This window comes from Acinonyx jubatus, chromosome B4 (genome assembly GCF_027475565.1).
Source record: "Acinonyx jubatus isolate Ajub_Pintada_27869175 chromosome B4, VMU_Ajub_asm_v1.0, whole genome shotgun sequence".
Taxonomy (NCBI): Eukaryota; Metazoa; Chordata; class Mammalia; order Carnivora; family Felidae; genus Acinonyx; species Acinonyx jubatus.
The window spans coordinates 56,824,718-56,839,924 of record NC_069387.1 but is presented as its reverse complement, the minus strand read 5'-3'; positions in this window follow the sequence as shown (position 1 = coordinate 56,839,924).

Below are 15,207 nucleotides of genomic sequence, written 5' to 3'. Positions count from 1 at the left end.
GAGACAGAGCACGAGTGGGGGAGGGGCAGAGAGAGAGGGAGACACAGAATCCGAAAAAGGCTCCAGGCTCTGAGCTGTCAACACAGAGCCCGATGCAGGGCTCGAACTCACAAAGAGTGAGATCATGACCTGAGCCGGAGGCAGACGCCCAACCGACTGAGCCACCTAGGCGCCCAATCAAGTACACATTTCAATTTGATTATTAAGTCAGTGCAGCGTCATCTCTGTTCCCTGCACAGGAAATCAGATGAAAGTCTGTTACAACTTTAAAACTATGTGCTGCATGTGTTTTTGAAGTCTAGTAGAGGGCACGTACAGCCACACCAGAAACATCAGCAGCTTCTTTGTCCCATGGAAGTTTGTTTGGAAGAAACTGAGGATACAGGTACAAAATGGCTGAGTGAATTTTTTTTTTTCCTGACCAACAGGGCTGCTCGTTAGCAGCTTGAAAGGACGCCTAGATCCAAAATAGTATTAAACAAGTGTTTCTTCAATATGAGATCATTATGTTTCTCTTCTAAATCCAAATACTAATTGCAACCTTGCTGTGAGCATACAATATTAAGGCCATCATAGCCATGGCAACAGAATGCAACATGAAGTGGAATCCTATCATCTGCACAACATTGCTAGTGGTTTGGGTGGCGGACGAACACTTTCTTACAACATCTCTAATGTTCAACTCCAAAGAGGGGATTGCATTGCATACCTTTAGGCAATTTTGCCATACGGATTGTGTTATCTTTGAATGTTTTGTATATCTCTATAATTAATTTCAATACAGGATGGCTTGTTAATCCATAGACAAAAATGCAAGCACAAATTAAAATTTCAACAGGCACTTTACAATGGCCATTTACATTTCAAAATTAAACCCATAATAAAAACTTTTGTGTACTTATAATTGGACTGATTTTTAACACCCAATGATAAACATCTATGTAAATAGCCTCCCAAAGATTTTACACTTAAGAAAAAAAGCACTTTAAATGAGCTGCTTAAAGTCACCTTCTCTGCTTTGCATGATAATTGTAATGCAAAATAATAAACAGCACAGGGCAGGAGTACAGCACTTCTAGGATGATAGGGTGCCATTTATATGAAGATAATTAGGCATTTAAAACCTACCAATACCAATTTTAAAACCTACCAATTAAAAAAAAAAAGTGTGCTTACAGTAAACTCATTGAAATAAATTTCCATTTGCCTCTGCCTTGCTTTCATTACAAATATGTCCACAGCTTGTACAGCACAAGGACTCTGTTTTTGTGTGTAGGAAGTGAGGTGACAATTAAGAGTTCATAACCCAGCCTATCTTTCTATAAAAACAAAGAAGTATTTTGTAGAGATCTGCTGTAAACATATGAACCATATGCCATTGTTAAAAAGAAAGGAAAGAGTTGTGTTGGCAGAAAGACTTGTTACTATTAGAAAGATTGATGCGTGAACAGAACTCCATACTCCTGTTCTCCTAGATTATTCTGGGAAGAGCAAAATAGACAATGGGATCTGTTATCAACATTCAGAGACAGATGCATGGGGCTTTGCTTTCACAGTCAATGAAACAAAATTCATCTTCTCAAGAATTTACCTGAAAATGGACCATGAACTCACATGAAAGCAATAAAGAAGCCACGTAGCTTTCCCAGATATATAAAACATGTATCATTTAGACCACAAAAACATGTTAACACTTGAACAATGAAGAAATTCCTAACAGATTGGTCAGTAGATTATCAGTAGATTATCAGTAGATAATTTTTACTATTATTAGTGCTTCATTCATTCATTCATTCATTCATTCACTCCTCCATTTATCAGACATTTATTAGTCACCTACTTAGGCATTCTACTACATGCTGACAATTCAAGTGAGAATTCAACACTCAAAAGAGATGTAACACATGTTTAAGCCAATAATTTCGGTAAAATAGGGGAAAATTATGAGTGAGTCCTATACAAAGTGTAATGGAAACAGAAAGGAGAAAATGACTTTGTCTGCTATAAAGGAAGATTTCATAATAGGCAGTGTTTGAACTACATTTTGAAGGGTAAGCAGGTGTTTGTTGGAGAATGAAGAGGAAAATAGCTAGAAAAGTCTGGGAGGGACTTCAGAAGCTGGAGACACCAAAGTGGTGGGTTTTCATGCCTGCAAGTAGTTATGTCTAAAACACAGTGTTCATATGGAGGGCGTTCAATGTTACCCGATTTACTTTTCCATTACGTCTTACTCAATGTGGTCAAGCCCTTCAGACTAGGTTGGAAGGACTATTGGTTTAAATAATTATAAAACTCAGGAGAATTATTTCAGGCATCACTGAATTTAAGAGCTGAGAAGAATCTGTGTCTCTCTTGAATTTGCCTTCCTCAGTGTTGGTTCCTCTCTCAAGGTTATACTCTATGAACCTGGCAAACCCAGCAGAAATTTGGATTGGTAGAGGGGATGATTCTTCCCCAAGGGAAACTGGCATATTGTCCCCAAAGTGTTCACCAATTTCCCAGAACTATTTATTGAATAGTCAAAACTGTTTATATATACCAAAAACTTTATAAATTAAAAAAATAGAGGAAAAGATAGAAAGTCATCATAAAGAGGAAAATGGCCACCTATTTTCTTCAGTGTTTTTTTTTCCCCTCAAATATACACACATGTAGGCTTTTAACGGTGTGAAAAAATCACTGTCAGGCATGAAGATGGGAGAAATCGACATTTTCTTTCACTGTGCATCTCAATACCACATGCTTTGCCTTGGCCTTTTCTGTTACTCTCAGAATTAATGCATACCAAGTGAAAAATAATATATCAGACAAATAGAAAAATAAATCTTGACATAATGAAAAAACTGAACTATTTTTGCAAGCCAAAATATTTGGATATTAACAATGCTGTAAATATTAATTTAGCAGAAAATAATAAATTGATTCTAGCAGGATTTACTTAAATTATTTTTATATATCTTCATAACTGTAATCCAAAAGAGGAAAATATGGGACAAATTAGAAGTGGAAGTTTTATTACAATGTTAATAATAGTTCATACTTAATTGCGATCACATCTTTAATCTTATCTTTCTCCCACCAATGGCTCGTTTTTATTCTTATTATCTTGTTTTCAGTACAGAATTATCACCCACTGGTTTTCAATTACAGAGAGGCCCATATTGATTCTCCTCTTGATTTTAACTCACAACTGAAAAATTACTCATTTAGTTCTATAAAGCTGTATTCTGTATCTAGTTTAAGCTCTTCTAAAAAATTATGTGGACTCAAAATACAGAAAGATAAAACTCATAAACAGAACTGTTCAGTTATATAAAGCTATTGGGAAACAGACTTTAAATTATTTTAACTCAAATCACTATTAAAATGTAAGAAGACAAATAGTAATCAAAAATGTCATCACCATATGGAGGAAAACTTGATGTCAGTCACAGCATTTATAAAGAACAGGTGGCGCTTAAGCAATCAGAAACCCCTTATGGAATTATACAAATGTAACCTAAATTCCATAGATCTGTAGTAAAGTGATGTACATAAATTAGACAAAAGATCTTTCATTAACACATATATTCTAAGTTGTTTGACTGTGATTTCCAAAGTTTCAGAAGGGATGAAAATATTCTCCTGCACATCACATTGTTTACTTCTACATTTTCTAAGGAAATAATTGCATCCTTTGTTTCCTCTCAAAAGCTGTGCATATTCCTTCTTTGAAGACGGACCCACGTCTCTGAACCCACCATAGGTGTTCCAATACCTTCTGTCCCCAGGATCTGGCAACAGGAATAGTGGGTGGGAGGAGATGGATACTGTGTTCTGTCTGGTCTTGAAGATCATCAGCTGAGTCATTTGGAGTCCGACACGTCTGAAACTCTCCAGCCGTCGCATGTGCTGTCCAGAGAAGAGGTTCTAAAGCCCCTCAGTGTGCGAGCCATGCTGAGTGTGCAAATCTTAAACCAGAACCGATTTTTCTGAACTCAAATTTTACACAATTCATAGAAAGCCATTTGGGGGATAAAGAAAGCTTCTCGGAGCAAGTGAAAATGTTGAGGCAAAAGCAGAGCTTCAAAATGTTTTGAGGAAGAGCAGATTGATATTCTGAGCTGTGCTTTTGTAGTAGTCTCCTAAGAAAGTATCTTTATACTTCAGCATTTTCAAATCATATTAGTGGTTATGCCCCTTGATAATTGGAATAAAACTCTCATTTTTGAAAAAAACATCCTGAGGTTGTATTTCATTTGAGGCCTCCTGTCTGACTTGAGGAGAGCAATTACTGGCTACAGATTTTCCACTGTTAATAGGTGAGCCTTGTAATTACCTCCGAAAGGAAATTCCCCTTTCTGAGTTCCTCCATATTAATCTAATTTCTGGAATCGACTGAGTAGTGCAAAATCCCAGATGGCGGACTAGAGTGCTACTGACTCAGTTTGTTTCACATTTTTATTCAGAATTCACACAAATGTCCATTTTGCGCTGGTTTTTTTTCTTTAATATGAAAAGAAATTCGAGGTTAAACTTTCTGAAGAAAACAGAGTTTATTTCAAGTGCACAGGTATACTAAGCAGAACTCAGGCATACAGATCACAACTAAGCTGTTTCCACTTTTTCTGCATTTTATGACTTTTATGTCCACTTTCCTTTCAGAATCCATTAAAAATATGTTAACTGCTGCTGAACCACCTGATTTCTTAATACCTTCTCTGTGCTTGATGCCACACCCAACCATAGATTTACAAGTAGTTGGTATCACGGAAAGCCGCAGATTCAAAAGTTATTTCTCACATACAAAATCACGCATAATTAATACCAGCATTTCCACATACTGATGCTTTTACCTCTTATTCTGTACCTCTCTTGGGATGCTTGCCACTTTCTATTTGACTCAGTGTCCATTTGCATACCTCCAGCTGAATTTCTGTCAGTCCCTTAAAAGGATCAGGACCTTGCTTATGATTCCACCCTCTACACTGCTTCTCACAGGACCTGGTAGGAAAAAAACTCAGTAAATATCTGTTGAATCAATGAAAGAAAGGATGAAAGAAAGTATATTACATTAGTCTTCTGATATTTTCTCCAGGGTTCTACTTTTAAAGTTTATCGAATCAGATATAATTTCTTCAGTAGTGCATGGATTTGTTATTCAGCTTCTGACTTGGGAATAACACTGAATATCAGTATTTGGGTAAAAGTTCTCATGTCAGGAATACCTTTATTCATATTTATAGGTTTATTTAGGTGGATTCAGCTTTAATTTTTTTCATTGGTCAAATGAGTATACTACTTCCTACCTAATATATTCATAGTAAGTGAAGAGATAAGGCCTGTTCCTAAATTATATCAAGCATCTTTAAGTACCATTTATAGTGAAGCAAAGGATTGCTTTCCTTTTTTTTTTTTTTTTCAGAATTTTCTAGGGCACACTGAGTTGTTAAAATATAAGGAAATAAATATAAAAATATAAAGTATGTAAAAGAAAAAGAAAAATTAGAGACAGGAATATGCATTCTCCTGTTGAAACATATAACAAAAACAATAATGCTGATATTTATTTAGAGCTTACAGTTGTTCAGAATGCATTGTGCTAAGTGCTTCATATGCAGTTTCCAATTTAATCCCAACAATCATCTTACGCTATAGGTACTATTATTATCCTTTTCTTCCAGGCAAGAACACTGAGGTTCGCAGAGATTAAATAACATGTCCAGAGATGATAAGTGATGAGCAGGACGATGAGGATTCAAAACCAGGTGTACCTCACCCAATGCCTTCATTCTCTACTTTTCTATATTGTCCCTGTACTGGCGGGAGAGGCCGCTGAAAACACACTAGCATGACCAGTGGGGGCATCATAGCCAATCAAAGGTACCTGGGTTGATTTCCTATGTTAAATCTTTTCTTCCTTCCCTCACTCATAAGCATGGGGCACTCAGTGCCTTTGGGTGGCCAGTGAAATTTCAAATAAAAATCTCTCTCTGGAAAGGGCATTGAGGTTAGAGATCTGAGTGTCACCCCCTCACCTAGAGGAGGTAGAGCTGGTGCTCTCCTCTGAAAGGCAGGAAGAATTTGAATCCATCTGCAAAATAACCTCTTTCTGGTAATCAGGGGGTCTTCCCCCACTGGGTTCAAAGGGCTTCCCTCTTCTTTGTTGTGCAATTTCTAAAGCATTGTGCAATACATAAAGAAAAGACCAAGAACATATCATTGCCTTGGAAACTGCTATGGAATTTGACAGACTGTAGGTTGTTCAGAGCAAATGTTCTGTTGCTGCACAGAGTCCATGCAGTAGCGGTGACTGGCAAAGTGGATGAATGCTCATCTGCTAATCTTGATGTCAACTTAACCCGTCATCCCTGCCCTAAGGATAGGGCGGGAAGTTTGTCTGGTGCTTTCTTTAAATTTGGACTTTTGAACTATTTCATTCCCAAACTGTCAATGACGGAATAAAAAGATAGGAGCTGAAGACAAAACAGCAGCTCTCTGGAGTACTTATCCACAGCTCATGGAGATGAGAATGTGCAACCTGTATTTTCAATAGACGAAATTCTTACTGCATAATCTTGGGAAACGATACTGCTTGTTTTCAAAATGATTGTGACTCTTATGCCACATTTATAATAGCAAAAGGTAAGGGGAAAACCTGGATTTAGAATGCCGCTCACTGTGGTCCTTTCGAATAAATGTCTGGGAAAACAAATAAAACTCTGTATAAAATAGGAGGGAAAAGAGTAAGAAATGAAGGTAGGAAGACAGTCCTTGGAAGCTGTTTACCAAGAAGCAAATGTGACTCTGGCTAGTTGTAGCATTTTATTTATTTGTTTGTTGGTGGAAGCATTGAGAAGAAAAATAAAAGTGATCCTTTTGTGATCCTGTTTGGCCGTGACAGATTCCTTCAGCATTGCCATAGTAACTGAGAGAAGTGCATTTATGAATAGACTCGGATTTCTAAGGCTTGAGTTTCCTGCCAAGAAGAGCACACAGGGTGGAGAAAACAGAGGAAAGTCAAGGCAAAGGGAAAGAAAACAGACTGAGGTGTTGATTTCCAAGCGCTCTCATTCGGAGAGTGCGGGCACACACCAGGTCCGGACACTCTTACCTTTCTGGGCTCTCTTCTTCTCAGATTCAGAGATGTTGAATTAGTCCTCTTTCAGCAGAATAAGTTTAGGCAATTTCTACAGCTCTTTTTGATGCTGAAAAGGGGAAAACAATGCTCTGGGTTACCAAAATTTATGCATGAGAAGAAGGAGAATCCCCTCTGACGTGGCTAGATAAGGTCATGGAAAAGAGATGGCGAACATGGATGCTTATTGGGTGAGGAAAGTAATATTCAAACTTACTAAGTGAAAAGACCTCGGCTGAAGAGAAAGCACCCAGCCACCTTGTCTGACTTGTCATTTTGCTAAGTGTCTTGGCAAGATTACCTAACCAATAATAACAACAACAACAGTGAAAGAGAGGGGATCAATGGAAATGGACACTCAGTTCTGTCACAGGGAACAGAGTGGTGGGGACAACGTGGCAGACAGAGCAGGCCTGAGATGCACAGCCACGATGCTATCCCAGCTAGTTTCTGGAAAGAAGGAATGAGAGCTCAGTGTTGCCAGATCTTCCTATTTTTCAAGAGAAACTGGAAGATTGTTATGTGCAGTCTTCTGATATTTTAGTTACGCTCAAAGATTTTAAAATACCATTAAGCCAAACAAAATATGCCTAGAAATTACTTAGCTCCTAGATGAACAGTTCCTGACTTCCCAGGGTCTGAGTCTAAATGCATAGCTGTATCTCTGGAGCACAAGCTGAGGGTAACAAGGAAGTGGCCAGAGATGAGAGAAATTCAGGAGATGGAAATGGGCAGAGGGGATGATGAACTGTGATCAGACCGAGAGACAGGCACTACCTAATCTCCAGAGCTTGAGGTAGAAAGCAGATGCTTTGGGCTTCACATTTTATTTTATTTTGTTTAAAGTTTATTTATTTGTTTTGAGGGAGGGAGGGGCAGAAAGGAGAGAGGGAGAGATCCCAAGCAGGCTTCCTGCTGTCAGCACATGTCAGCTGCTGACACGGGGCAGCTTGATCTCACCAACCATGAGATCATGACCTGAGCCAGAATCAAGAGTCGGACACTTAAGCCACTGCACCCCACAGGTGCCCCCAGGCTCCCTATTTTAATATTCAATATTTGTCTAGTGCCTGATCCATATTAGAAAATGTGCTAACCAGAAAACTTTAATAGACCACTTGATTCTCCAGATTGATTTCTTTTATTTCAGATATAATTTTTACTAAGAAATAACACAGAAGATTAGACATATTCACACATATAGGATTATAAGTAGCATATGCACAAAATTTAAGGAATAGTAATAGAATGAATATCCATCTATCTATCTCCCAGCTTACTTAACAGACCATTATGAGGACTTTTGAGGCACTTTGTGTGCTCTTCCCCAGTTGCATCCCTCTCCTGCCCAGATATAATCACTATCCTAAATTTTGTAAAAATAGCCTCCTTGCTTCATTTTCTTTTAGCTGCTATGGTCTTGTGTGGTTGTTTAAATTTGTTTATATATGGTTATTACTACTACCATTGCTTATAATAAGCATACTATGTATACTATATATATTATGTACTTTATACAATATGTATATTATATAAAATATACTACTATTAGTATATGCAGATAGTGTATTTGTTTACAGTTGCTTTTTAAAAAATGTTTTATTATTTATTTTTAAGAGAGAGACAGAGTGTGAGAGGGGGAGGGGCAGAAAGAGAGGGAGACACACAATCTGAAGCAGGCTCCAAGCCCTGCACTCTCAGCACAGAGCCCAAGGTGGGGCTCAAACCCACGCACCACAAGATCATGACCTGAGCTGAAGCTGGATGCTCAACCGACTTAGCCACCCAGGTGCTCCCATAGTTGCTTTTGATAGACATTTGGTGTCTCTCTATTTAAATTCTACATAAATACAATCATACTTAATGTATTTTTCTAACGTGATTTTTTTGGGTTCAACAGTACTTTATTTTTTAAAGTTTTTATTTTAATTCTAGTTAGCTAACATACAGTGTTATATTAGTTTCAGGTGTATAATATAGTGATTCAACAATTTCATACATTACCCGATGCTCATCATGATAAGTGCGCTCCTTAATCCCCCTCACCTATTTAACCCCCCCGCCCTGCCTCTGGTAACCCTCAGTTTATCCTCTATAGTTACATCTGTTTCTTAGTTTGTTTCTCTCTCTCTTTTTCCTCTTTGCTCATTTATTTTGTCTCTTAAATTCTACATATGAGTGATATCATATGGTATTTGTCTTTCTCTGACTGACTTATTTCACACAGCATAATACTCTCTAGTCCCATGTCATTGCAAATGGCAAGATTTCATTCTTTTTTATGGCTGAATAATATTCCAGGTGTGTGTGTGTGTGTGTGTGTGTGTGTGTGTGTGTGTGTGTTTGTGTATGTATCATCATCAGTGCATCAACCAGTGGACACGGGCTGCTTCCACAACTTAGCTATTATAAATAATGTTGCTATAAACATTGAGAGTTTTGTGTTTTTATTAGTGTTTTTATATTCTTTGGGTAAATACCCAGTAGTGCAACTGCTAGATTGTAGGGTAGTTCTATTTTTAACTTTTTGAGGAACCTTCATTCTATTTTCCACAGTGGCTGTACCAGTTTGCATTCCCACCAACAGTGCATGAGTATTCCTTTTTCTCCATGTCCTTGCCAACACCTGTGGTTTCTTGTGTTGTTGATTTAAACCATTCTGACACGTGTGAGTTGATATCTCATTGTACTTTTGATTTGCATTTCCATGGTGGTAAGTGATGATGAACATCTTTTAATGGGTCTGTAGGCCATCTGGATGTCTTTGGAGAAATGTCTGTTCACGTCTTCTGCCCAGTTTTTAGTTGGATTATTTGTTTTTTGGGTGTTGAATTATATAAGTTCTTTATACATTTTGGCCACTAACCCTTTATTGGATATTTCATTTGCAAATATCTTCTTCCATTCTGTAGGTTGCCTTTTAGTTTTGTTGATTGTTTCCTTGGCTGTGCTTTTTATTTTGGTGTAGTTCCAATAGTTCATTTTTGCTTTTGTTTCCCTTGCCCAGGAAACGTATCTGGAAAAAAGTTCTATGGCCATTGTCAGAGAGGTTACTGCCTATGTTCTTTCTTAGGATTTGTATGGTTTCAGAACTTGCCTTTAGGTCTTTAATCCATTTTGAATTTATTCATTTCAACAATACTTTAAAATTCACCCACACTGATGTTTATAGCTATAATTACTATATTCTTATTGCTGTGTATTTATTCCATTGTATTATGGAATGTAGATATTTTTTCTACTGTAAAGAGCCATTTGGGGTGTTTCTGTTTTTTTACTGTCATGAACATTTTCACCCATGCTTTCTCTATTAGTCAGGGTTCTCCAAAGAAACAGAAGCAATAAGATAAGTATATATCTAATTATATCTATATATCTATATCTATCTAGAGATAGAGATAGATTTATCATAAGGAATTAGCTTATTCATAGTTATTGGTTATACATAAGCAATTATGGAGGCTGTCAAGTCCCAAAATCTGCTGTCAGCAAGCTGGAGACCCACGAGAGCCAATGTGTAGTTCCAGTTTGAAAGGTGGCAGGTGAGACCCAAGAAATGCCAATGATGTTGGAAAAGAATAGTGTGTTAACTCAAACAGACAGAAGGAGTTCCCTTCTACTTGCAGGAGGGTTAACCTTTTTGTTCCTTTTAGGCTTTCAACTGATTAGATGAGGGCCAGCCACATTAGAGAAGGCAATCTGCTTTATTCAGTCTGGTCTACCAATTTAGATGTTAGTCTCATCCCAAAACACCTTCACACACACATCCTGAATAATGTTTGACCTGGGTACCTATGGCTCACTCAAGTTGACAGATAAAATTAACCATCATAGATTCTGATCCACTTGTGCAAGAATTCGTACAGAAAATATATATGGGAAATATAATGAAGGATCATAGAGTATGTACCCAATAAACTTCAGCTTGTTTTCGAAGTGGTTGTGCCAATGTACATTTCTGTTAGAAATTTGTAAGAGTTGCCATTGCTCCACATGTTTGCCAATGTGTTTTTTTTTCTCAGTCTTTTTTGACAATGTGGTGAATGTGAAATAGAATCTTACTGTGGTTTTTACATGCATAAGCTAAGCATCCTACTAACGAAATAGAAAAACAAAAGCAGAATATGTCCAAAAAATGTAAAATGGAGGAAATAATAAATATAGGGGTAGAAATCAATACCAGCTCTAGATCTACATCTATCTATGTATCTATCTAAACATTGAGAAGAAACAAAGCCAGAAGTAAATTCTTTGTAAAGATGTCCAAAAACAACCTCTAGCCAACATGTCCCTGACCAGCAGATGAGGCAAGAAAAAGATTCAAATTGTTAAGGAAAATAACTGCTATTATTCATGTATGATTTTATTATTTACATAGGAAACCTAAAAGACTCATTGACAACTTATTAAAATTAATGAGAGCTTAGCAAATTTTCTAGATGTAAAATTAATACAAATGTCAAGTCTTTTTATAAATGATGTAAAAATAACTGCAAAATGCAATAAAATAAGAAAATAGTAACAAATTTGTGGGGTTCCTGGGTGGATCAGTCACTTAAGTGTCCAACTCTTGATATCAGCTCAGGTCTTGATCTCAAGGTTGTGAGTTTGGACACTGCACTGGGCGTGGAGCCTACTTTCTTTAATTTTTATTTTTAATGTTTATTTAGTTTTTGAGAGAGAGAGAGTGTGTGTGTGAGGGAGGGGCAAAGAGAGAAGTAGATACAGAATCCGAAGCAGGCTCCAAGCTCTTGGCTCAGAGCCTGATGCGGGGCTTGAACTCACAAACCATGAGATCATGACCTGAGCTGAAGTTGGATGCTTAACTAACTGAGCCCCAAATGTGAAGCCTACTAAAAAAATTTTTTTTAAAGTAACAAGTTTGTAAGCAATAAAAGAATAAAACTAAAAAAAAGTTCACAAATTTTAGGTAGATAAATTTTAAACTTTATTTTTAAATATTAAATAAGATGTAAATAATGCAGAGACACATCATGTTCTTGGACAGAAAGACTAAATATTCAATATATGGGTTATATATTATTCCAGTCAAAATCTTAATAGTTTTTCATAAAACTTGGTAAACTGATTCTAAATGTATATATAAGAGCAAGGGATCAAAAATGGTTAAAATGCTTTTAAAATTACTTTCTCCACCAGAAGTCAAAACTTATTATTACTAAGTGTCTAGCATATTCTCTAACTGGCTAAAACTGAGTGTCTCCTACATGTATTCCAGCTCCAGCAACATTCAGGTCACAACTTCCCAGCAGTTATTCTTTCCCTGCCTCCCCATGCCCCAGAATCCCACCCTATGCATATGTAGTTTAGTATTCAGTTAGGTACTTAGAGATCTCTAAGCATATTTCTGGAGCTCTTTGTCTACTTAGCTACTGTCTGGTACTCTATCCATCAAATTCCAGCTTTTTTCATCTATCTAAACTCCAATCTCTGTGTTTTAAACTCAGAGAAACTACTGGGATGTTCTTGGACACCCCCCTTTCTGTACTGTCTCTGGTAAGTGCATCTAGATAGAACGCTTGGGAAGCTCATCTTGTTTATATCCTTCCTCTCAGGGATCCAGTCCTGTGCTGCTGCTGTCTGATATCTGAAAACAGAGGTTCAAATATTTTGCCCTGTTTTTTAGTTTTATATAATAGGGGATTTAGTATGGTACTAGTTAGTCCATGATGATCAGACTCTCATGAATCCTTTTGACACAAACCTAGAAGTGTAAAAACTTCTTGGCTAGTTTGGTATGACACGATGCCCTGGTTAATCTTGTATATTTTGGGCAGCAGATCTGACATCAGTTTCTTCTCTAAGAAGTCCTGATTCCTTTTATGGGAAATGGTATCTGAAGACCACAATCAGAATTCTGAAGAAATTCATAGCTACTGAGCTATTTCTTTGTTTCTAGATTCTTGCAGTTGCCAGAGGAAAGATTTACTAGATCTGTATCTACAGGTGTAGCTACATCTAGATACACAGTGAATTCACACTATTCTCTCTCGAACTCAATCTATCAGGTTCTACCCTTTTTCTCTACCAACACTTATGTTGTCAAGATCACCAATGTCCTTCTGTTTTCTAAATCCCAAGGTCAATTCTCAGTCTTTTCTTTTTAAATTCTTTTTTAATGTTTATTTTTTTGAGAGAGAGAGAGCACGAACAGCAGGGGGTCAGAAAGAGAGGGAGAAAGAGAATCCAAAGCAGGCCCCACACTACCAGCACAAAGCTCGATGTGGGTATCAGACCCATGAACTATGAGATCATGACCTGAGCTAAAACCAAGAGTCAGGCACTTAACCAACTGAGCCACTCAGGCACCCCTCAATCTTTTAACTTTTTAAATAACAGAAGCTTTTGACACAGTTTATTCTTGTCCTTCCACTTTGAAATAGTTTATTCCCTTATCTTCCAGAACACATCATTTTCTACTCAGCATCTCCTCTTGGATAGGCCAGAGGCATCTCATAGATAACATGTCCAAACCAGACCCTTTATTCCCCTTCTGAAATTTTCTCCTTACATAGTGTTATCTCAGTAAATAGTAAGTCCTCCCTTCCAGTTTCTAAGGTCAAAACCTTAGAACAATCTTGACTCCTCACGTTCTTCCAGACTTCAGAAATCTCTCCATCAAATCTAATCCTCTTTTGGGTTTTCCATAGAGAGGATCATGTCATTTGTGAAGAGTGAAAGTCTGACCTCCTCCTGGCCGATTTGGATGCGTTTTGTTTCTTTGTGTTGTCTGATTGCAGAGGCTAAGACTTCCAATACTCTGTTGAATAACAGTGACAAGAGTGGACATCCCTGTCTTGTTCCTGACCTTAGGGGGAAAGTTCTCAGTTTTTCCCCATTGAGGATGATATTAGCGTTGGGTCGTTCATATGGAAAACCCAAAAGATTCCACCAAAAAACTGCTAGAATTGATTCATGAATTCAGCAAAGTTGCAGGATATAAAATCAATGCATAGAAATAGGTTGCATTCCTATACACCAACAATGGAGTGACAGAAAGAGAAATCAAGGAATTGATCCCATTTACAGTTGTACCAAAACCCACAAAATACCTAGGAATAAATCTAACCAAAGAGGTGAAAAATCTATACACTGAAAACTGTAGAAAGCTTTTGAAAGAAATTGAAGAAGACACAAAAAAATGGAAAAATATTCCTGGATAGGAAGAACAAATATTGTTAAAATGTCAATACTACCCAAAGCAATCTACATATTGAGTGCAATCCCTATCAAAATAACACCAGCATTCTTCACAGAGCTAGAACAAATAATCCTAAAATTTGTATGGAACCAGAAAAGACCCCGAATAGCCAAAGCAATCTTGAAAAAGAAAACCAAAGCAGGAAGCATCACAATCCCAGACTTCAAGCTATACTACAAAGCTGTAATCATCAAGACAGTATGGTACTGGCACAAGAACAGACACTCAGATCAACAAAACAAAAGAACCCAGAAATGGACCCGCAAACATATGGCCAACTAATCTTTGACAAATCAGGAAAGAACATCCAATGGAATAAAGACAGTCTCTTCAGCAAGTGTTGCTGGGAAAACTGAGCAGCAACATGCAGAAGAATGAACCTGGACCACTTTCTTACACTAGACACAAAAATAAACTCAAAATGGATGAAAGACCTCAATGTAAGACAGGAAGCCATCAAAATCCTCGAGGAGAAAGCAGGCAAAAACCTCTTTAACCTTGTCCACAGCAGCTTCTTACTCAACATGTCTCCAGAGGCAAGGGAAACAAAAGCAAAAATGAACTACTGGGACCTCACCAAAATAAAAAGCTTCTGCACAGCAAAGGAAACAATCAGCAAGACTAAAAGGCAACTGGCAGAATGGGAGAAGACATTTGCAAACAACACATCAGATAAAGGGTTAGTATCCAAAATCTATAAAGAACTTGTCCAACTCAACACCCAAAAAACAAATAATCCAGTGAAGAAATAGGCAAAAGACATGAATAGACACTTCTCCAAAGAAGACATCCAGATGGCAAACGGGCACATGAAAAAATGCTCAACATCATTCGTGATCAGAGAAATACAAATCAAAACCACATTGAG